Source organism: Mustela nigripes, chromosome 7, assembly GCF_022355385.1.
Source record: "Mustela nigripes isolate SB6536 chromosome 7, MUSNIG.SB6536, whole genome shotgun sequence".
Lineage (NCBI taxonomy): Eukaryota > Metazoa > Chordata > Mammalia > Carnivora > Mustelidae > Mustela > Mustela nigripes.
The window spans coordinates 42,797,614-42,823,374 of NC_081563.1; the positions used below are offsets into that span (position 1 = coordinate 42,797,614).

At 34.7% G+C, this 25,761-nt stretch overlaps 1 pseudogene; it reads left to right on the forward strand.

Moving 5' to 3' along the window:
* Positions 1 to 6,358: 6,358 nt before the first annotated feature.
* On the forward strand, positions 6,359 to 6,481 carry LOC132022921 (small nucleolar RNA SNORA70; annotated as a pseudogene).
* The last annotated feature ends 19,280 nt before the right edge of the window (positions 6,482 to 25,761 follow it).

Consider the following 25,761-nt stretch of genomic DNA (forward strand, 5'->3'; position numbering starts at 1 on the left):
TATATATATATATATATATATATTTTCTTTATTCATTTTTTAAAAATTGTTTCTTTTTTTTTTCCTGAACCTCTTTTTATTCCCTTTCTCCCGGCCCACAAATTGGGGTCTCTTCTGATTTAGTTAAAGCATATTTTCTTGGGGCCTTTGCCACCGTTTTAGCATTTTACCTGCTCCTTCATATATTCTTATCTGGACAAAATGACAAGGCCGAGAAATTCACCACACAAGAAAAAAGAACAAGAGGCAGTACCAAAGACAGACATCAATACAGACATTGGTAATATGTCAGATATAGAGTTCAGAATGAAGATTCTCAAGGTTCTAGCCAGGCTCAAAAAAGGCATGGAAGATATTAGAGAAACACTCAGATATATAAAAGCCCTTTCTGGAGAAATAAAAGAACTAAAATCTAACCAAGTTGAAATAAAAAAATCCATTAATGAGGTGTAATAAAAAATGGAGGCTCTCACTGCTAGGATAAATGAAGCAGAAGAAAGAATTAGTGATATAGAAGACAAAACGACAGAGAATAAATAAGCTGAGCAAAAGAGGGACAAACAGCTACTGGATCACGAGGGCGAGAATTCGAGAGATAAATGACACCATAAGATGAAAAAACATTAGAATAATTGGGATTCCAGAAGAAGAAGAAAGAGAGAGGGGAGCAGAAGGTATATTGGAGAGAATTATTGGAGAGAATTTCCCTAATATGGCAAAGGGAACAAGCATCAAAATCCAGGAGGTGCAGAGAACCCCCCTCAAAATCAATAAGAATAGGCCCACACCCTGTCACCTAACAATAAAATTTACAAGTCTTAGTGACAAAGAGAAAATCCTGAAAGCAGCCTGGGAAAAGAAGTCTGTAAAACACAATGGTAAAAATATTAGATTGGAGCAGACTTATTCACAGACACCTGGCAGGCCAGAAAGAGCTGGCATGATATATTCAGAGCACTAAACGAGAAAAACATGCAGCCAGGAATACTATATCCAGCTAGGCTATCATTGAAAATAGAAGGAGAGATTAAAAGCTTCCAGGACAAAAAATGGAAAGAATTTGCAAACACTAAGCCAGCTCTACAGGAAATCTTGAAAGGGGTCCTCTAAGCAAAGAGAGAGTCTACAAGTGGTATATCAGAAAGGAACAGAGACAATATACAGTTAACAGTCACCTTACAGGCAATACAATGGCACTGAATTCATATCTCTCAATAGTTACCTTGAATGTTAATGGGCTAAATGCCCCAATCAAAAGACACAGGGTATCAGAATGGATAAAAGCAAAACCCATCAATACACTGCCTACAAGAAACTCATTTTAAACCCAAAGACAACTCCAGATTTAAAGTGAGGGGGTGGAAAAGAATTTACCATGCTAATGTACATCAGAAGAAAGCAGGGTGGCAATCCTTATATCAGCTCAATTAGATTTTAAGCCAAAGACTATAATAAGAGATGAGTAAGGACACTATATCATACTCAAAGGGTCTGTCCAACAAGAAGGTCTAACAATTTTAAATATCTATGCCCCTAACATGGGAGCAGCCAACTATATAAACCAATTAATAAAAAAATCAAAGAAACACATAATACAATAATAACACAATAATACAATAATAGTAGGGGACATTAACACTCCCCTCACTGAAATGGACAGATCATCCAAGCAAAAGATAGACAAGGAAATAAAGGCCTTAAATGACACACTGGACCAGATGGACATCACAGATGTATTCAGAACATTTCATCCCAAAGCAACAGAATACACATTCTTCTCTGGTGCACATGGAACATTCTCCAGAATAGATCACATCCTGTGTCATAAATCAGGTCTCAACCGGTATCAAAAGATTGGGATTATCCCCTGTGTATTTTCAGACAGCAATGCTCTGAAGCTAGAACTCAACCACAAGAGGAAAGTTGGAAAGAACTCAAATACATGGAGGCTAAAGAGCATCCTATGAAAGAATGAATGGGTCAACCAGGAAACTGAAGAAGAATTGGAAAAAACGTCATGGAAACAAATGATAATGAAAACACAACTGTTCAAAATATGTGGGACACAGGAAAGGCGGTCCCGAGAGGAAAGTATATAGCAATACAAGCCTTTCTCAAAACAAGAAAGGTCTCAAGTACACATCACAACCCTACACCTAAAGGAGCTGGAGAATGAATAGTAAAGAAGGCCTGAACCCAACAGCAGAAGAGAAATAATGAAGATCAGAGCAGAAATCAAGGAAACAGAAACAAAAGAACAGTAGAACAGATCAATGAAATTAGGAGCTGGTTCATTGAAAGAGTTAATACGATTGATAAACCTGAGGCCAGACTTATCCAAAAGAAAAGAGAAAGGACCCAAATTAATAACATCATGAATGAAAGAGGAAAGATCACAACCAACACCAAAGAAATATGAAAAATTAGAAGAATGTATTATGAGCAACTATATGCCAGCAAATTTGGCAATCTGGAAGAAATGGATGCATTCCTAGAGATGTACAGACTACCAAAACTGAACCAGGAAGACACAGATAACCTCAACGGACCCATAACCAGTAAGGAGATTATAGCAGATATCAAAAATCTCCCAACAAACAAGAGTCCAGGGCCAGATGGCTTCCCAGGGGGGATTCTACCATATAAAGAAGAATTAATACTTATTCTCCTGAAACTGTTCCATAAAACAGAAATGGAAGGAAAAATTCCAAACTCATTTTATGAGGCCTGCATTACCTTGATCCCCAAACCAGACAAAGACCCCATTAAAAAGGAGATTTACTGACCAATATCCCTGGTGAACATGGATGCAAAAACTCTCACCAATATACTAGCCCATACCCTTCAACAGTAGATTAAAAGTATTATTCACCATGACCAAGTGGGATTTATTCCCGGGCTGAATGACCAAGTGGGATTTATTTCTGGCTTCAAGGTTTGTTCCACATCCACAAATCAATCAATGTGATATAATGCATTAATAAAAGGAAGAACAAGAACTATATGATGCTCTCAATAGATGCTAAAAAGGCATCTGACAAAGTGTAGCATCACTTCTTGAGCAAAACTCTTCACAGTGTGGGGATAGAGGGTATATACCTCAGTATCATAAAGCAATATATGAAAAACCCACAGCAAATATCATTCTCAATTGGGAAAAACTGAGAGCTCTTCCCCTAAGGTCAGGAACAAGGCAGGGGTGTCCACTATCACCACTGCTATTCAACATAGTACTAGAAATCCTAGCCTCAGCAATCAGACAACAAAAAGAAATAAAAGGCATCTGAATTAGCAAAGAAGATGTCAAACTCTCACTCCTTGCAGAAAATATGATACCTTTTGTGGAAAACCCACAAGACTCCACTCCAAAACTGCCAGAACTCATACAGGAATTCAGTAAAGTTTTAGGATATAAAATCAATGCACAGAAATCTGTTGCTTTTCTATTTCTATACCAAGACAGAAGAAAGAGAAATTAAGGAGTCAATACCATTTACAATTGTACCATAACCATAAGAGTCTTAGGAATAAACCTAACCAAAGAGGCAAAGAATCTGTACTCAGAAAACTATTACATACTCATGAAAGAAATTGAGGTAGTCACAAAGAAATGGAAAAACATTCCATGCTCATAGATTGGAAGAACAAATATTGTGAAAATATCTATGCTACCTAGAGAAATCTACAGATTTAATGCAATCCGCTATCAAAATACCATCATTGTTTTTCAAAGAAATGGAACAAATAATCCTAAAATTATATGGAACCGGAAAAGACCCCGAATAGCCAGAGGAATGTTGAAAAAGGAAGCCATGTTGGCAGCGTCACAATTCCAGACTTCAAGCTCTATTACAAAGCCATTATCAGCATGACAGTATGGTACTGGCACAAAACCAGACACAGATCAATGGAACAGAATAGAGAGCCTGGAATAGACCTCAACTCTATGTTCAACTCATCTTCGACAAAGCAAGAAAGAATGGCCAATGGAAAAAAGACAGTCTCTTCAACAAATGGTGTTGGGGCAATTGGACAGCCCTGTGCAGAAGAATGGTCCCTTCCTTACAACATACACAAAAATACACTCCAAATGGATAAAGGACATCAATGTGAGACAGGAATCCATCAAAATCTTGGAGGAGAACATAGGCAGCAACCTCTTTGACCTCAATAGCAGCAACTTCTTCCTAGAAACATCTCTAAGGGCAAGGGAAACAAGGGCAAAAATGAACTATTGGGACTTCATCAAGATGAAAAGCTTTTGCACAGCAAAGGAAGCAGTCAACAAAACCAAAAGACAACTGAGAGAATGGGATAAGATATTTGGAAATGACATAGCAAACAAAGGGTTATTATGCAAAATCTATAAAGAATTTACCAAGCCCAAAGAACCAATAATCCAATTAAGAAGTGGGTAGAAGTTAGGATCAGATACTTCTTCAAAGAATACCTCCTAAGAGAGGTCACAGACACATGAAAAAGTGGATTGACCTAAAGGGTATTAAGCTAAGTTAAATAAGTCAACCAGAAAAAAAGAAATACCATGTGATTTCACTTGTACATGGAAACTAAAAAAAAGAAAAAGAAAAAAAAAAGACTCATAACTTTAGAGAACAAACTGGTAGTTGCCAGAGGGGCAAAGGGTAGGGAGATAGGCAAAATCAGTGAAGGGGACTAAGAGGTACAAAGTTCTAGTTAGAAAATAAATTAAAAGAATATAAAATTTAGCATAGGAAATATAGTTAATATTACTGTAATAACTTTGTATGGTGACATGTGGTAAGTACTCTTTTTGGTGAGCATTCCATAATGTATACAAATTTTGAGTTACTATGTCATACACTTGAAATTAATATAATACTGTATGTTATTTATACTTCAATTAAATCAGACAGGTGGAAAAAGCAACCAGGAGAATGCATTTTTGTTTATTTGTTTTAATTTTTTATTTAAATTCTTGTGGATTAATATGTAAGGTAATATTGGCTTCAGGAATAGAATTTAGTGATTTATCACTTACATACAATATCAGATGCTCAACATACGAAGTGCCTTCCTAATACCCATCACCCACTTAGCCCATCCCCTGTCCACCTCCCCTCCATCAACCCTCATTTTGTTTTCTATTGTTTTTTTTTTCAAATTTTTATTTATTTATTTTGACAGCAAGACATCACAAGTGGGCAGAGAGGCAGGCAGAGAGAGAAGGGGGAGCAGGCTCCCTGCTGAACAGAGAACCCAATGTAGGGCCCGATCCCAGGACCCTGAGACCCTGAACCTGAGCTGAGGGCAGAGGCTTTAACCCACTGAGCCACCCAGGTGCCCCTTCTTTTCTATTGTTCAGAGACACTTAAAGTTTGCTTCCTTTGATGGGCTTTTTAGTACACAGGAAATGGCTAAAGAATGAATATCTGAGCTAGAAGATATATCAAAAATGAAAAGCAAAGAGAACAAAGATTGAAAAACAAAACAAAACAAAAGGACAAGGACTGTGAGGCAAATACAAAAATGTGTAACATACACATAATGGGACTACCAGAAGGAGAAGAAAACAAAACAAAATAAACCCTAAAAAACAGAATATGCAAAATGATAATGTCAGAAAGTTTCCCCAATTTAATATCAAACACAAAACCACAGGCCCAGGAATCTCACAATATTAAGCAGGATAAATGTCTCTCAAAAACTCCACCTGGGAATTTCATTTCAAACTCCAGGAAATGAGATACATAGAAATAATCCTGAAAAATGTCATAGGAGAAAAATAAACACCTTACTTACACCGACCAGAATTTTACCCAGTAATTAAAGTATTTAATTAAGTAATTAAAGTAATTAAAGTAAAAAAAGACTACCAACCTAGAAATTATTCTTCAAAATTGAAAAAGAAAAAAAGGAGATTTTATCTCAGACAGATTAAAGGAATACTTTGCAAGTAGACCTGCTTTGCAAGAAATGTTAAAATAAATTCTTTAGAGAAGGAAAACTAATATGTAGGTCAGAAGCTTGGATCAGTGTAAAGAAAGGAAAAGCGTCAAATAATTAATAGCCAAAATTAATATAAAAATTGTTTCTCTCATCATTAAGTGGTGAGGGAGATAATAGTGCATTAATTATAATAATACCCAAAATGTATTTGATTATATAAGTTTATGTGTAAGTCAAATTAATGACAATAATGATATAAGGGAGAGGAGGAAAAGTTCAGATTATTTTTTTATTATAAGATACTCACACTGCTTATGATGTGTGTTACATTATTTAAAAGTGGACTTGGATTAGCCTGTAAAATACATATTACAAACTTAGGGAAAACTCTAAAAAAAATAAAAGAACAATAACAAAGCAAAATAAAACACTATAGCCAATTAGGCTAACCATGTTCTTTCCTCAGATGTGTAATGACTGCTAATAGCAACTTCCTCAGTAGTATAAACAGTCTGTTGTGCATATGGGTTGCACGAAGAACATGGAGACAGACCTTTCCATTGGACATTTATGTCTGACATTGTCCTCAGTCTAGGCCCAAGACAAGTATGTGAAGTGCCATTGGCCTCAAAGCACAGTGGCCAGGATCCACATTGGCCAAGCCATCAGATCCATCAGTTCCACACCACAAAACAAGGACTGAGGCCCTATGCAGGGCCAAATTCAAGTTACCTAGCTGCTCGAAGACCCACATCTCCTAGAAGTAAGGCTATACCAAGTTTAACATGGCTGGATCTGAAGACATGGTGGCCAAAAAGCAGCTCCTTTTGTTAGGCTATAGGCTTGAATACATTCTAATTGTGGTCCTAGAGAAGGACAGGCCCTGCATTCCTGAAGTCATTGGTACTGCCTGATTTTTACTCAACAATAACATAAAGATTAGTCAGTAAAGAGTTAAAAACAAACAAACAAAAAAAGCAAAACAAATAAAAACCACCAAGTACAGATGACCCTTGAATAATGTGGGTTTGAACTGCACAGGTACACTTATATGTGGATATTTTATAGTACTGCAAATGTATTTTTCTTCCTTATGATTTTCTTAATAACATTTTCTTTTTCCCGTTTCCTTTATTGTAAGAGTATAGTCTATAATACATATAATATACAAATAGTCAATGGACTATGTATGTCATCATAATGTTTCCAGTCAATAGCAGGTTATTTGTAGTTGTTCTGTGGGAGTCAAAATTTATATGTGAATGTTTGATTGTGTAGGAGAAGGGTGGGGCTGTGGTACTTCTAGCTTCCATATCATTCAAGGATCAACTGTATAAGTGGCATGTTAAGAAAGGAGAGAAAATGGAATAATAAAATGTATACTTAAAACCACAGAGGTCAGAAAAAATAATGGAAGACAAAAATAGGAATGAAAACAAGGGCAAGAAATAGAAAAAATAGTAAGAAATACAGTAGATATCAATCCAATTACATCAATAATCACTTGGAAAGTCAATGGCCTATATGTATTAAAGGACAGAGATTTTCAGAATCCAATCACAAAATATCTATCTATCTACATAGTGTTTATAAGAAATCCAATTGAAATATAATGACACATAAGAATTAAAAGCAAATGCATGGATAAAGGTATGCTATGCTAATACTATTTTTTTTTTTTAAAGATAAACTAGGGTAGCTATATTAATTTCAAGTAGAACAGAATTCAGAGCTAAAATATCATCAGGGATAAAATAAAGCATTAAATAGTGATAAAAGGTTTATTCTATAGGAAGACATAATAGTCCCAACTGTATATGTGCCCTAACAGTAGACCATCAAAACACATGAAGCAAAAACTAATGGAACATCAAAGAGAAACAGATGAATCCATATCTAAGTTAGAGACTTCAATACCCCTCTATCACAAATGGATAGATCTGGCAGGTAGAAAATCAGTGAGAACACAGTTGAACTCAACAACACCATCAATCAACTAGATATAATTGACATGTTTAAAGTACTTCATCCAATAGCAGAATATAGATTCTTCTCAAGCTCACATGGAGTATTTACCAATATAGACCCCATTCTGGGCCATAAAGCACCTTAACACATTTAAGATAATAGAAATAATACAATGTTTATTCTAGACCACAAAGGAATTAATCTGGAAATCAGTAGGAGAAAGATAGCTGGAGAATCCCAAAATGCATGGAGATTAAGCAACACACTTCTAAATAACACATCGATGGAAGCAGAAATCTCAAGACAAATTACAAAATATTTTTAATTACAAGGTTAGTATATAAAAGTCAATGGACTTTCTATGTACCAGGCACAAAAAAGTAATTTCAAATTAAAAACAAAATAAACAGCCAAATATATGAAATACTTAGGTATAAATCTGGCAAAATATGTACAAGATTTGAGAAAACTCCAAGACTCTGATGAATGAAGTTAAAGGACTAAATAAATGGATAAATATGTCATGTTAATGAATAGGAAGGCTGAATATTACTACAAGACCAATTCTTCCGAACTTGATTATAGATTCAATCTGATTGCCATAAAAATCCCAGCAAATTATATTGTGAATATCAACAAACTGATAAAGTTTATATAAAGAGGCAAAAGAGCCGGAATGGCCAACATAATACTGAAGGAAAGGAATGAAGTTGGGGAACTGACACTGTTGTACTTCAGGACACATTATAGTGTCATAGTAATCCAGACAGTGTGTGGTATTGATGAAAGAATGGACAAAGAGATCAATGGAACATATTAGGGAGCCCAGAAATAGACCCCCTAAAATATTGTCATCTGATCTCTGACAAAGGAGCAAAAGCAATGTAATGGAGCAAAGACAGTCCTCAACTAACGGTATGGGAATAACTGACCATCTACATTCAGAAAAGAAAAGAAGAGAAAAGAAAAGAAGAGAAAAGAAAAGAAGAGAAAAGAAAAGAAAAGAAAAAAGAAAAAAAAGAATCTAGAACCAAACTTTACACCCTCCACAAAAACCGACTCAAAAGTGGATCATGGAGCTAAATATGAAACACAGAAGTATAAATTCCTTGAATATAACACAAGAGAAAACCTAGATGACCTTGGGTATATTTAGATTAAACACCAAAGGCATGATCCATGAAAAAAAAATTGGTTAGCCAGACTTCACTAAGGTTAAAAACTTATGTTCTATGAAAGACAACATCAAGAGAATGAGCAGACAAGCCTCAGACTGGGAGAAAATATTTTCTAAATTTCATAAAATACTATTGTCCAATATATACAAAGAAATATTAAAACAAAACAATAAAAAAAATTAAAACAGATGAAAGACCTTCAGACAACACACAAAATAAGGTATACACATAGTAAAACAGCACATGAAAAGATGTTCCAGAACATAGTTTATCAGGGAAATTCAAATTAACAGGATAACAAGATATCACTGCAACCTATTAGAATGGCCATATTCCAGAACACCAACAGCAAATTCTGGTGAGGATGTGGAGCAATGGAAACTCCTATTTACTGTTGGAGGGAATGCAAAATGGTACAGCCATTGTGGAAGAGAGTTGGCGAGTTTCTTAAAAATCTAAACACATTACCACCATACAATTCAGCAACAGCACTCCTAGGTATTTACCCAAACAGTTGAGAATTTACGTTAACACAAAACCTGCACACAAACATTCATAGCAGCTTTATTCATAACTGTTAAAACTTGGAAGCAATGGAGATGTCCTTCAGTCAGGGAATTGTACATACATCCAAATGATGAAACATTTCTTGGCACTAAAACTAAATGCGCTATCAAACCATAGGAGGATATGGAGGAAACTTAAAAGCGTATTCTTTTTTTTTTTTTTTTAAGATTTTATTTATTTATTTGACAGAGAGGTCACGAGTAGGCAGAGAGGCAGGTGGGAGGGGGGTGGGGGGAAGCAGGCTCCCTGCTGAGCACAGAGCCAGATGAGGAGCTCCATCCCAGGCAGCTCTATCCCAGGATCCTGAGATCATGACCTGAGCTGAAGGCAGAGGCTAAACACACTGAGACACCCAGGCGCCCCTTAAAAGTGTATTCTTAAGTGAAAAAAACCAATCTGGAAAAGGCTATAGATTATGTGATTCTAAATTTATGACATTCTGGGACAGGCAAAACTATGAAAAATTTTAAAAGATCATGTTTGAGCAGGAGGGAGGCATAGAGGGGCGAGGCGAAGCATGGGATTTTAAGGACTATAAAAATACTCTATATGACATCATAATGATGCATACATGTCATCATATTTTTGTCCAAACTCACAGAATATACAACACCAACAGCAAGCCACATTGTAAACTAGACTTTGGGTCATTACAGTATTTAGATTTATTATTAATATTAATATAGGTATATTATGTAATATTAATTATAAATATTATTAATATAGGTTTATTAATTATAACACATGTACTATTATTTAGGGGATATTGAAGATGTAGGGAGTCTACACATGCATGGAATCAGGGGATATATTGTAATCTCTGTACTCACCTCTGAATTTTGGTACAAACCTAAAATCACTCTGAAAACATAAAGTCATAATAAAAAAAGAATGTGAAATTTAAAAAAAAAACTTTGTACACAAAATATAGAGAATTTATTTCCAACAAAACAGATCTAAAGAAATATTTAAAAATACATAAATCACAATAATATGTTATCAAAGAATAAACTAAATGAAACACTTAGAGATGAAAATTATACATAATTTTATGTTTGTGTGTATGTGTATACTTTTTCCTTCTTATTTTCAACTTCTGACAGGTGCTGAACAGAATATTCCACCTACGAGTTACAATGTTCTGTCACAACTACTCTGCTCTATGGTTGTAGAACAAAAGTAGCCCTAGATAATACATAAGCAAACGAGCATGGCTATCCTTGAAAAATGTTATCCTCAGGGGCACCTGGGTGGCTCAGAAGGTTAAGCCGCTGCCTTCGGCTCAGGTTAGGATCTCAGGGTCTTGGGATCAAGCCCCACATCAGGCCCTCTGCTCAGTAGGGAGCCTGCTTCCTCCTCTCTCTCTGCCTACTTGTGATCTCTGTATGTCAAATAAATAAATAAAATCTTCAAAAAAAAAAAGTTATCCTCAAACTATATTTTCATCCACCAAAAAACATTTAATATTTGTATGAAATTAGTATATATGTATACATATATATGTATACTAATATACATATATATACATACATATATATGTATACATATATATCTATGTATAAAATTAGTAAGAGATATGAGAAGGAAATTCACCAAATAAAAAAATACAGAGGGATAAAATATAAGCAAAAAATACCCATATTTATATCTAATAAAATAAATATAATTTAAACCAGTAAGTAACGAGCACTTTATGTCAAATTAAAAAAAAAAAATTACCATGATTGTTGTTCCTTTTGTCTCTGTGGCGGTTTTTATGGTATCATCTAGTGTTTACACTTGACCAAGAGGGAAATTTCAGCTATGGCCAAACCAAATATTATTTAATTATAATTTAATTTAATATTTAATATTTCTAGTGAAAAGAGTGCAACATAAAACAAGATTCCTAAGGGGCGCCTTGGTGGCTCAGTGGATTAAGCCGCTGCCTTCAGCTCAGGTCATGATCTCAGGGTCCTGGGATCGAGTCCCGCATCGGGCTCTCTGCTTGGCAGGGAGCCTGCTTCCCTCTCTCTCTCTGCCTGCCTCTCCATCTACTTGTGATTTCTCTCTGTCAAATAAATAAATAAAATCGTTAAAAAAAAACAAAAACAAAACAAGATCCCTAAAAGTTAGCATGTCCTTTGGCTCATCAACCCCTCTTAGATAATTTATTCCTAGAGAAACCTTTCTTTCTTCTTCTTTTTTTTTTTAATCAACAAATGTTTATTGGAAATCTACTAGTCTGGTACTGTTCAGACTTTAATATATAAATTACCCAAGTTTCTGGCATTGAAGTGTTAATGACATGCAAGAAATTTTCCTGAACTATGAAATTAATAAAGTTGGTTATAAAATATCATTAGTTATGTTCTTTTTAAATAATTACCTTTTTATGTATCTTTTTATAACATACTCAAAAACATTTGCTAAAATCTTATGGATACAGATGCATATTATTTTCCACATTGTACTCACTTTCCTTTATAATACATGCTGCTTTTGGAAAATAAAGTTGGAAAGTGAGTTTAGTATCAGCATGAAAAATAATCTATACTAACAGAATATATTAATTATTACTATGTATAGAATTATAATTTTTAATATCTCATATAATCACATAAATAAAGGGTTATATTTATAACTTTACTAATACATTTTAGCATCCTGAAGAGGAACTGTGAATTATTAATGAACACACAAACTATTAATAAGTATAACTGTTAACCTCTGCATAATTCTATATTTTTTGTATAATTGTACATAGTACTACTGTGTTGAAATCTATTTAGTTTTTCCTGGACTATTATGTGTTTTATTTAAATATTATAGACAGTCTTGAAATATTTATTTATTTATTAATTTACTTGTACTTGCATGAATTAAAAAATACATAAGTATTTCATTTATCAGATTTCTAGAATGTATACTGCTATATGAAAATACCTAACAGTTTATTTTTTTTTTTAAAGATTTACTTATTTAATTTACAGACAGAAAGCACAGTGGGGAGGCGCAGAGGGAGAAGAGAGAGAGAATCTCTAGCAGACTCCCTGCTGGGCACAAACTTGAACCAAAACGAAGAGTCAGAAGCTCAATTGACTGAGCCACCTAGGTGCCCCTAAAATATCTACTATTTTAATGGATCTTTGTATACCACATAACTTTTTTCCCTTAGAAATGGAGACATTCCTAAAACAGGTTACAAATTAATTGTTGAGATATAAGCAGACTAGTACTGATTATTGTTCTCCAAACAAATGGCTAAACCTAAACTAATAAAAAAATATATTTTGGGAAAGAAGACTAATTTTAGGAATGAGCATTTTCTTATGGAGGCCAGGACAATGAGTTAGTTGGTCCAGTTAGGCAAAACACCTGAGGACATTGAATGATTTTCAGGAAAAAGACAAGGAATCTTGAAACTGAGAAAAATACAAAAGGATGGAACGTATGTGTGTGATAGGTAGTCTTGACTAATTTTTCCTGGCCCATGACAACTTGTTTACATGTACTATTTCCACGTTAAGTAGTTAAGCCCTGTTGTTTCACTCTTTTACAGACTGAAATTTGAAGGAGAGAAAAAAAAATGTATTCAGTGAAGGGGTTTATTATTCTTATAGAGTCAGAAATCAACTTTAAAATGTGTTTTTTGGGAAAATTATGGAAATAGCCAAATGTTAGATTTGGGCAGCTTCTTATGCTATGGCTACAGACATCTGTCTCAGACAAGCTTGCACGTGAATAATGAATTCCCACCATGAGGCTTGAAGCTGCCTGATGAAATCTGCCGCTCAGTGCCTGGAACACATTTGGAAGGAAAACAAAGCCAGCTTTGCCGAAGGTGAAAGACAACAGGACCACATATATAAATCCCTTCATTGTTACTAGATTTTAACTTTTCTGCATCTTCAGATACATGTTTTAGCTAAAAAATTCTCCTCTTTCTAAGTCTTACAAACTAGGAACAATTTAGTATGTGTATCAGTTTTTCTCACCTAGAAAGAAGTTTCCTTTTGGGGACTGTTTTTACAGTCTCTGCATTGGGATGGGTTTTAGTTGTGTATGAATTTGTATTTTTTTTTAAAGATTTTATTTATTTATTTGACAGAGAGTGAGATAGAGATCACAAGTAGGCAGAGAGGCAGGCAGAGAGAGGGGGGAAGCAGGCTCCCTGCTGAGCAGAGAGCCCGATGCGGGGCTCGATCCCAAGAACCCGAGATCATGACTCGAGCCAAAGGCAGAGGCTTTAACCCACTGTGCCACCCAGGCACCCCTGAATTTGTATTTTGAGAACATCCCATAGCATCTTTTGATACAGGATAGCATCACTATTTTGTAGACTGTTCCCAACAGGATTAAAATACAAATGTACCAGAGTGTGAACTAATCACCCTCACTTGAACAAAGTTTAAATTTAACCAGGGAGTGGATATCTAGCAAGAAACTATATGTTCTTTGGAAAGTATGGACTTTATAATCTGTGAGCAGCATGAAGTAAATGCAGGCTTTTGGATTAGGGAAATAAAAGCATCAATATAGGTAGCTATTTATTCTTGTGTTTATTAGTTAGTGAATGCTGACCTCAGAAAATACAAACAAGAATAAGGCATGTCTCTACCCTCAATGAAGCAACAAGACAAACTGCAGGTATCTAAGAACTATTCAGACCTAAATTACTTTGATGTATAGAATGAAAGGTGATCCTGAAAACAGAAAATCCAGACATGTGATCAGACTAAAAGCCTGATTAAGTGATTTATTCATTTCTAATTATTGAAAAATGAGATTAAAATTTTAGATTGTTTTAGTACTGAAGAATATAAATAATAAACTGAAATGTGCTTCATATCTTATTATCTAGAAATTACAACTATATTTTGGTGATTATTTTGTATCTGTAATCTTATCAAGAATTATCAAAAATTATCGAGACAGCTAAAAGGAAAAAAAAAGTGGCCACCATCTAGAATGAGGGCTCTTATTATTCCTAATTGTCTATTTATATTTTATAATGTATTCAGTTTTTTGTGCATGTATCTACAACTAATGTTTCAACTCTTATTTGTAAATTTTCAGAGCCTGATTCATTTTAATGTATATTATTTTAATTACATTTCTGCCCTTATGATTTTAATTATAGCTCCCTGTATTCTTCAAGGTTTATTTTAATGCTGACATACTATTTCCCCCAACAATATCACTAACACAAAACTTTCTGTACATTAGTCCATACTAAATATCGAGGATGGGAGCGCCTAGGTGGTTCATTCAGTTAAGCATTTGACTCTTGATATCAGCTCTGATTATGATCTCAGAATTCTGAGACTGAGCCCTGTGTCAGTCTCCATAGTCACAGAGTCTCCTTGAGATCCTCTCCCTTGGCCCCTGCACCACACCCACACTCTGCCCCCGTCTCTCTCTTTCTCTCTCTCTCTCATAAATAAATAAAATCTTTAAAAAAAATATTGAGGATGAATAGGATGTTGAACCCTAGAATGATGGAGACGTAACGGAACAAACAAAAAAATGCATGCTAATTTGTTTCTGTTTTCCAAAGTCCATCTATTTGGTCAGTTTGGACAGTTATAGCAAGCTACCACAGCCTGAGTAACTGAGAAAACAAACGTTTATTTGTTCTAGTTCTAGAGGCCATATGCCACCAAGGTGCTGGTGGATTCAGTAATTTGTGAGAGCCAGCTTCCTGGCTGGTAGATGGACAGCTTCCGCCTATGTGCTCATGTAACCTTTCCTTCTTCCCTACTTTGGAGAGAGTGAGCTCTTCTGTCCCTTTTTCTTTTAAGGGCATTCATCCCATGATGAGGACTCTATCTTCATGACCTAATCTAACTGTAATTACCTAAAAACACCCTTCTTCAAAATACCATCACTTTGAAGCATAGACTTGAACATATGAATTAGGTGAAGGGAGAGGGACACATGTATTTGGACCCTAGCACCATTTACTGTGTTTCCCCCAAGGCCTGTGTCTTTTACCACTGAGTTATAACTGAGTTGCTCAAGTACAGCATTATATTTGAAACATGATTATTAAAAATCTAGTCTAAAATGGATCAAAACATTATGTGTATGTTTTTCACAACCAGTATTTATAAGCAGAGGAGCAAAACTAATATGTCTAGTGGGGACTTGTAGGGATAGAGGGAGGCCTTATTCTACAAGTTATATCTGTATGCTATTTATTTCCACCATTCACACAGTCTTCTGCCTGTTTCATCTATATATTCTGTTTCATTTATATACTCTCTTACTGGTCTTGATAGATTTCAAACTAGTAGTGGGCCATAACAATACTCTTCCTAGTGTGTTCATTATAATACCCAAGAGATTATAATACAATATAATGCAAGAGATTATAATACAAATATAATACATGAAGTACTCAAACACATTTCTTCATATTCTACTGTACTGAGGGACTGACTTCTTGAGGAGAAAAAAGAGAAGGTGAGGAGAGGAAATGAGATTTCTGCAATTTCTTCCATCTCTTTTCCCTTCCTCTTTTGCTAATCTATCAATCATAGGCACATCTCCATGATTGTTGTGCGACCAACACACATTCAAGCAATATTCTATCAGAGAAATCCACTTGCCTGGTAGCATATCCCCACATTTCAACTTTTTACCAACTTACTGTAAACACTTAGACTATTTCATTTTTGTCAGCTTACCACAGATAATAGAATATAGGTTATTATGCTGTCCTTTTGTGGCAAAATAAATGCATACATAACCAAAATTATATTGACCCAAATTAGTTTACATTGGTTGAAAATTAGAGAAGTGATAAGTATTTGATTATCTGTCATCCAGAAAGGAAACAAAACATATCTTTGGAAGCAGGAATGTCTCCCTGTACTTTAATTTTCACATCTAGCCTCAAAACATTTTCTGTGGACTTGGGCCTCTCTTCTCAACACAACAGCATGTTCATCAATATCTAAGTTTATTCTGTAATTGGAGTCAACGCTTCCATATTTGGAAATCTTCATAAATGGCATTGAAATCTATGAGATTTCAGAGGCAAGGCATAGTCCTAAATGGTTATGAGTCTATTAAAAATTTCATGTTTCTGGATCTTCTGTCTTATATACTTCACTATTTGCCCTCTCAAGGAACTCAGAAACAAAAGTAGACCAATATCCACTCAAAATTCAGGTAAACAAAAAAGGAGTTAATCTTAGCACCCTGTGAATAATCTTAAATTCTTCTGTATTTTTTCATTGTCTATAATACCAATCATCAGATAAGGATAACAAATATCTTAACTAATACCCTTATCAATGAATATGTGTTTATGTTTTGCCTCATTGTCTAAAAAAATTGAATAGTGTACACAATTATGTACTTTATGATTATATTAAAATAATCATAAAGTAATAAGGGCAAATGGAGGGGAGAGAATTAACAAGATCATTAAGTCTCTAAGCCCTTGTGTTTATCTACTCTTACAAGCTGACTGTGACCCATGTGTTCTGGTTATCAAATGTAATATTTTCTCCCCTCACAAGTATACTGTCTTCCCAGAGAACTATCTCACAGTAGACTGAAACTTCAAGAAATTGGGAAGTAGATTAATAGCTGTAGATTATTTTAAGTGAAATTAAAGACCTAAGAAATGTCAAAATTCCACAAAAAAATGTGTTTTAGGCCTGTCTGGGTGGCTCAGTGGGTTAAGCCTCTGACTTCTGCTCAGGTCATGATCTCAGAGTCCTGGGATCGAGCTCCACATCGGGCTCTCTGCTCGGTGGGGAGTCTGCTTCTTCCTCTCTCTCTGTCTGCCTCTCTGCCTACTTGTGATCTCTCTCTCTGACAAATAAATAAATAAAATCTTTAAAAAAGAAAAAAAAATTGTGTTTTCTCCTTTGGGCTCCATGACAAAGGTGCCCATTTCACAAGTGGGTAACTTGCATGGAGGATAATGAGGCTGTCAATAATATTCCATGGTGACTGGATGTATTTCATAAAAAATTAATTCTTTGGTTTCTCTCCACATGGCCCCTTTTGGCCAGCCTCATAAATAGATGGATTTAACTATTGTGGCTTAAATAGAAGGCGACAGTAGAGCACATATTTTAACTGAAAGAAGCTCTATGCTGCTGCTGCTGCTTTTTGTTTTGGTCATCTTCTGTTATTCCCTATATTAGTTTGATAGATCAATTTAATACTGGATGATGAACATTTAGTGACTCACTGCATCACTAACTTCATTATTTGTCAGTTTCCTCTCAAGGTTTCAGTTTCACCGGATACAAAATAATGAAGTTTGGTTAACTTTGGCTTACCCAGAAGAAATATTTTATTATCTCCTAATATTCATTGCAAATATAATACTCTAGTAAAATATTGCTTCTAACTGCTATGATGCAAGACATAAAGAAGGTAAGAAAGAGGAAATTTTCAATGGGAATCAACATTTCTTACATAGACAATTATGTCATCTGAGAATAAATACAGTATTATTTCTTTCTTCCTAATCTGTAGCCCTTGTTTTGCCTTATGGCATTAGATTGGACTTCCAGTACAATATTGAAAACAAATGGTGAGAAGGAATATTTTTCCTTGTTTCTGATCTTAGTGAGAAAACTTTGAATTTCTCACCATTAAGTAGGATGTCATCTGTAGGTTGTTTGTAAATGTCTTCTTCAAGTTGAAGAAATACCATTCTATTCCTCATTTGCTGAGATTTTTAAAAATCATGAATGCCTGTTGAATTTTATCAATTTTTAAATGCATCTATTGAAAAATCAAGTAATTATTTTCTTTAGTTTGTTTATGTTATGGAATAAATTAATTGATTGTCTACATTGAAATCACTTTGTGTGATTGGAAAAAATCATACTTGGTCATGGTATATATTTTTATACATTGTTGAATCCGATTTGCTATTTTCAGAGAAAATCATTTTTTACCTGTCTTCATGTGAGATATTGGTCAGTAGCTTTATTGTGATGTTTTTGTCTGATTTGTAATTAGGATAATGCTCTCCTCCAGCATTATAATTATGAATGAATAAATTAGAAATTATTGAATAGTATTTTTACATAATACACTATTTCTATAACATACTAATGTAAGTATGTATTATCTACTAATAACAAATTATTAATAGTTATTTGTTTATTCAAATTCCCTCTTCTTTCTGTGACTTTTTGCAGATTGTCTTTAAAAGAATAAATCCTTTTAATCTAAGTTACCAAATTTGTGAGCATTAAATTTTTTATGCTTATTTTCCTTTTAATATCTAAGGAATCATTCATGACACCTCTCTTCATTTCTTATATTAGCAATTTGTCTTCTCTCTTATTTTCTTAGTTAGCAGGGCTAGAGAAATTGGATTTTGTTGGTCTTTTCAAAGTATAAATTTGGTTTCATTGATTTCTCTGATTTGCCATTCTCAATTTAATTTAATTTAATTGATTTTTGTCTTTAATATGTATTATATCCTGTTTTCTTCTTATTTGGGGTTTAATTTACTCTTCTTTTTTTCATTTCCTCAGATGAAAATTTAGATGATTGATTTTAGATTTTTCTGCTTTTCTAATATATCTGTTCAATGCTATAAATTTCCTTTATGCACTTCTTTCTCTGCATATCACAAATTTTGATAAATTGTATTTTCATTTACATTTAGTTAAAAATATTTTAATTTCTCTTGAGATAGTTTTTCTTTAAACATGTGTTATTTTGAAGCATGCTATTTAATCTCAAATTATTTTGGGATCTTTCCCTTCATTATTCTGATCTTAGTTTATAATTCCATTGTGGTCTGAGAATAGTTATTGTATGATTTATTTTAAATTTTTTGAGTTTTTTTTTTTTAATCAAAGTATAATTGACATAAAAATGCTATTGGTTTCAGGTGCAGATCATAATGATTCAAAATTTTTATACACTATGAAATGCTCCCCACAATAAGTCTAGTTACCATCTAAGTTACCAAGTCATTACAATAGTACTGACTATATATATTCCATATACTGTGCATTTTTGTTTCAATAGCAGATATAAGTGAAATCATATGGTATTTGTCTTTGTCTGACTTATACCCTCTAGGTCTAACTACATTTTTGCAAATGGCAACATTTCATTCTTTTTTATTTCTGAGTATTAGTCCATGGTTCATACACACCACATTTTCTTTACTCATTCATCTATTGATGTATACTTTCGTTGTTTCCATATCCTGGCTATTGTAAAGAATCCTGCAATAAATATGGAGTTTCTACATCTCCTCAAATTGGTGTTTTATTGGTGTGTTTTTGATGACCCAGATTAGGTCTATATTGGTAAATATTCCATGTGAACTTGAAAAGAATGTATATTTGCTACTGTTGGATGAGGTCGTCCATAGATGTCAACTATATCCAGTTGACTAATGGTGTTGAGTTCAATGTGTCCTTACTGCTTTTCTGCCTGCTTAATCTGTTTATTATAATAGAGAGGTGTTGAAATCTCTAACTCAGAGAATGGATTCACCCATTTCTTTTTACAGTCTTATTAGTTTTTGCCTCAGCTCCTTTGACATTGCAGTGTTAGGCACATACACACTAAGGTTTCAAAATTCAGTTCTATTTGAGGTCAGTATAGTTACTCTAGCTTTTTAGAAAAAAAAATTGTATTAGCATAGTATATCTTTATGCATTTACTTCAAATTAATGTGTTTTTATATTTAAATTCTGTTTCTTATAGAAAATAAATAGATGTTCTTTTTTAATCCACTCTAATAATCTCTGTTTTATTTCCTGCATTCAGATCATTATCGTTCAAAGTGATTATTGATATACTTGGACTAAGACCATATTTGTTACTGTTTTGAATTCCTAGCACTCTTTTTTATTTGTCTTTATTTCTTTTCTTTCCACTCTTTTGTGATTTTATTTGATACTTGTGTATGATTTGTTTTTATCTCCTTTCTTAGTTTAGCAATTGTACTTCATTTTTAAAAAAGTTTTTGGCTGAGACTTCAAATAAGATGGTGGAGGAGTAGCAACTGAAATAACATCAAGTCCCAGGAGTTCAGATTTCAGCTAGACAGTTATCAAACCATTCCAAACACCTACAAACTCAACAGGAGATAGAAGAGAAGAGCAGCAATTCTAGGAACAGAAAATAGAACACTTTCTGGAAGGTAGCACATGCAGAGCAGTGAATCCAAAACCATGTGAAGATAGATCTCAGCAGGAGGGGCTGGCTCCCGGCAAGCTGTGGAGCAGTGGAGCACAAAATCAGAACTTTAGAAGTCTGCTCCATTGAGGGACATCACTCCAGAGGCTAAAGAAGGGGAGCCCTCGCAAGGACACTGTGGTCTCAGGTCCTGGGGGAGGGGGTGGTCACAGAAAGACTGAGAGTGTCTGAGTGTCAGATCTCCCAGGTATCAGAGCAGGGAAGCTGACTACAGATACAGAGACAGAGCTGAGGAGTGAGTTTTCAGATCAGGGTTACCTTAAACTGTAATCCAAGGCACATTCAGGCCACTGCTCTTCAAGCAGGACCACACAAGTGGCAGATCTGGAGAACCCCCCCCTCCTTTTTTCTCTGGGAGGAGTGGCATGGAAGTGCATGGCAGGAATCAGCTGGGTTTGGAGATTCCAAACAGGGCTGTGCACCAGAGATAGAAGCACTTGGTCATAGGCCAGGTGAGCTCAGAGTATGGCCAGAGACAAGGGAGACAGGCGGTTTTGACTGCTTTTTTTCTGAGGGTGCACTGAGGATTGGAGCTCTGAGCACTCAGCTCTACAGGGCCAGAGATTGGGAGGCCATGATTTTCATTACTGTCCTCCAACACTCTACAGAAAGCTTTTAGGGAACAAAAGCTACCGAGAGCAAACTTGAGCAGATTACTTAGCCTGGTCCCTGGCAAGGGTGGGGCATTTCCACCTCAGGCAAAGACATTTGAGACTCACTGCAATGGCCCCCTCTCCCAGAAGATCAGTAAGAACATCCAGCCAAAACCAAGCTCACCGATCAACAAGAACAGTGGAACTCCAGACCTGGGGAAAAGCAATGCATAGAATTCATGGCTTTTTCCCCATGATCCTTTAGTCCTGCAAAGTTACATTTTTTTAATATTGTTTTTTTCTAATTCTATTTTTAAAAACTTTTCCTCTTTCCTCTCTTAATGTTTTTTAACTGGTTTATCTTAACAATAGCTTTAAAAAAATCTTTTAAAATTTTCATTGTTGTAGTCATATTTTAGCCTTTCATTGTATTTGACCTTTTTTTTTTGTATACATACAGGTATTTTTTTCTTTAAAATTTTGCGATACAATTTCTTCTAATAGATCAAAATATACCCTAAATCTAGAACATGGCTTTGTTCTGTTCTCCAGCCTGATCACATTCTCTCTCTTCCCTTTTTTCTTTTCTTTTTCCAACCAACTTATCTTACCAATTCCTTTTTTAGAACTTTTTTTCATCTTTATAGTCATATTCCATCTCTTCATAATGTTTAGCCATATTTTTCTTCATATATATATGTATATATATATATGTATATATATATATATATATATATATTCTTTTTTAAAAATTTCTTTAAAATTTTGGGAGGTAGTTTCTTCTAAGAGACCAAAATACACCCAAAATCAAGTGGGTGGCTCTGTTCTATTCACCAGTCTTATATATATTGATATACACATTTTTAAATTTTTAAAAATTTTTTATTTTTATTTAATATTTTCCCCTTCCTTCTCTCCCCAGTTTTGGCTCTCTTCTGATTTGGTTAACATACATTTTTCTGGTGTCTTTCCCATCCTTTTAGTATTTTATTCTCTTATTCATATATTCTTATCTGGATAAAATGACATAGTGGAAAAAATACCACAAAAAAAAAAAAAAAAAAAGAATGAGGCAGTACCAACAGCTAGGGACCTAATCAATAAGGACATTGGTAATATGTTGGAAGTAGAGTTTAGAATTATGATTATCAAGGTGCTAGCAGGGCTCAAAAAGGTATAGAATATACTAGAGAAATCATTTCTGGAGGGAAAAAAAAAATTCCTTTCTGGAGAAATAAGGAACTAAAATCTAACCACATTGAAATTTACAAAAAGCTATTTATGAGGTGCAATAAAAAATGGAGGCTCTAACTGCTAGGAAGAATGAGGCAGAAGAGAGATTTAGTGATATAGAAGACCAAATGATGAAGAATAAAGAAGCTGAGCAAAAGAGAGACAAACAACTACCGGACCACAAGGGGAGAATTTGAAAGATAATTGATGCCATAAGATGAAACAATATTAGAATAATAGGGATCCCAGAAGAAGAAGAAAGGGAGACAGGGGCAGAAGTATATTGGAGTGAATTATACTAGAGAATTTCCCTAATATGGCAAGGGAACAAGAATCAAAATCCAGGAGGCACAGAGAAGCCCCCTCAAAATCTATAAAAATAAGTCCACAACCTGTCATCTAATAGCAAAACTTACAAGTCTTAGTCATAAAGAGAAAATCCTTGAAAGCAGCTTGGGACAAGAAGTCTGTAACATATAATGGTAGAAATATTAGTTTGGTAGTAGACTTATCCACAGAGACCCTCCCTGCAGGCCAGGGTATATTCAGAGCACTAAATGAGAAAAATATGCACCCAAGAATACTATATCCAGCTAGGCTGTCATTGAAAATAAAAGGAGAGATAAAAAGCTTCCAAGAAAAACAAAAACTAAAAGAATTTGCAAGCACCAAACCATTCTCACAGGAAATACAAAGAGAGTCCTCTAAGGAAAGGGAGAGCCTAAAAGTAACAGACGAGAAAGGAACAGAGACAATATACAGTAACAGTCACGTTACAGGCAATACAGTGGCACTAAGTTCATATCTTTCCATAGTTACCCTGAATGTAAATGTGCTAAATGCCCCAATCAAAAGATACAGGGTATTGGAATGGATTAAATAATAAGACATATTGATATGCTGTCTGCAAGAAACTCATTTGAGACCTAAAGACATGCCCAGATTTAAAGTGAGGGGGTGGAAAACAATTTAGTATGATAATGGACATCAAAAGAAAGCAGGGGTGGCAATCCTTATATCAGAAAAATTAGGTTTTAAGCAAAGACTATAATAAGAGATGAGGAAGGACACTATATAGTACTCAAAGAATCTGTCCAACGAAGGATCTAACAATTTTAAATATCTATGCCCCTAACATGGGAGCAGCCAGTTAATATAACTCAATTAATAACAAAATCAAAGAAACACATCGACAATAATACAGTAATAGTAGGGGACTTTAACACTCACTGATATGGACAGATCATCCAAGTAAAAGATCAACAAGGATTTAAGGCCTTAATGACACACTGGACCAGTTGGACATCATACATATATTCAGAACATTCCATCTCAAAGCAACAGAACACACATTCTTCTCTAGTGCACATGGAACATTCTCCAGAATAGATCATATCATGGGTCACAAATCAGGTCTCAACTAGTATGAAAAGCCTGTGATCATTCCCTGAATATTTTCAGACCACAATGCTCTGAAGCTAGAACTCAGAAAGTTGGAAAGAGCTCAAATACATGGAGGCTAAAGAGCATCCTATGAAAGAATGAATGGGTCAACCAGGAGCCTAAAGAAGAATTGAAAAAACTTCATGGAAACAAATGATAATGAAAACACAACTGTTCAAAATCTGTGGGACACAGCAAAGGTGGTCCTGAGAGGAAAGTATATAGCAATACAAGCCTTTCTCAAAACAAGAAAGGTGTCAAGTATACAACCTAACCCTACACCTAAAGGAGCTGGAGAAAGAATAGCAAAGAAAGCCTGAACCCAACAGGAGAAGAGAAATCATAAAGATCAGAGCAGAAGTCAAGGAAACAGAAACCAAAAGAACAGTAGAACAGATCAATGAAATTAGGAGCTGGTTCTTTGAAAGAATTAATAAAATTGATAAACCTCAGGCCAGACTTATCCAAAAGAAAAGAGAAAGGACCCAAATTAATAACATCATGAATGAAAGAGGAAAGATCACAACCAACACCAAAGAAACATGAACAATTAGAAGAATGTATTATGAGCAACTATATGCCAGCAAATTTGGCAATCTGGAAGAAATGGATGCATTCCTAGAGATGTATAAACTACCAAAAGTGAACCAGGAAGACATAGAAAATCTGAACAGACCCACAACTAGTAAGGAGATTGAAGGAGTCATCAAAAATCTCCCAACAAACAAGAGTCCAGGGCCAGATGGCTTCCCAGGGGGAATTCTACCAAACATTTAAAGAAGAATTAATACCTCTTCTGAAACTGTTCCAAAAATAGAAATGGAAGGAAAACTTCAAAACTCATTTTATGAGGCCTGCATTACCTTGATCCTAAAAACAGACAAAGACCCCATTTAAAAAGAGAATTAAAGAACAATATCCCTGATGAACATGGATGCAAAAATTTTCACCAAAATACTAGCCCATAGGTTTCAACAGTACATTAAAAGGATTATTTACCACGACCAAGTGGGATTTATTTCTGGGCTGCAAGGTTGGTTCAACATCCGCAATTCAATCAATGTGATACAATACATTAATAAAAGAAAGAACAAGAACCATATAATACCCTCAATAGATGCTGAAAAAGCATTTGACAAAGTATAGCATCCTTTCTTGATCAAATTCTTCACAGTGTAGGGATTGAGGGTACCTACCTCAATATGATTAAAGCCATCTTGAAAAATCCACAGCAAATATCATTCTCAATTGGGAAAAACTGAGAGCTCTTCCCCTAAGGTCAGGAACATGGCAGGGGTGTCCACTATCACCACTGCTATTCAACATAGTACTAGAAATCCTAGCCTCAGCAATCAGACAACAAAAAGAAATAAAAAGCATCTGAATCAGCAAAGAAGTCAAACTCTCCCTCTTTGCAGGTGATATGATACCTTATGTGGAAAACCCACAAGACTCCATTCCAAAACTGCCAGAACTCATACAGGAATTCAGTAAAGTTTTAGGATATAAAATCAATGCACAGAAATCTGTTGCATTTCTATACACCAAAACAGAAGAAAGAGAAATTAAGGAGTCAATACCATTTACAATTGCACCATAACCATAAGAGTCCTAGGAATAAACCTAACCAAAGAGGCAAAGAATCTGTACTCAGAAAACTATTA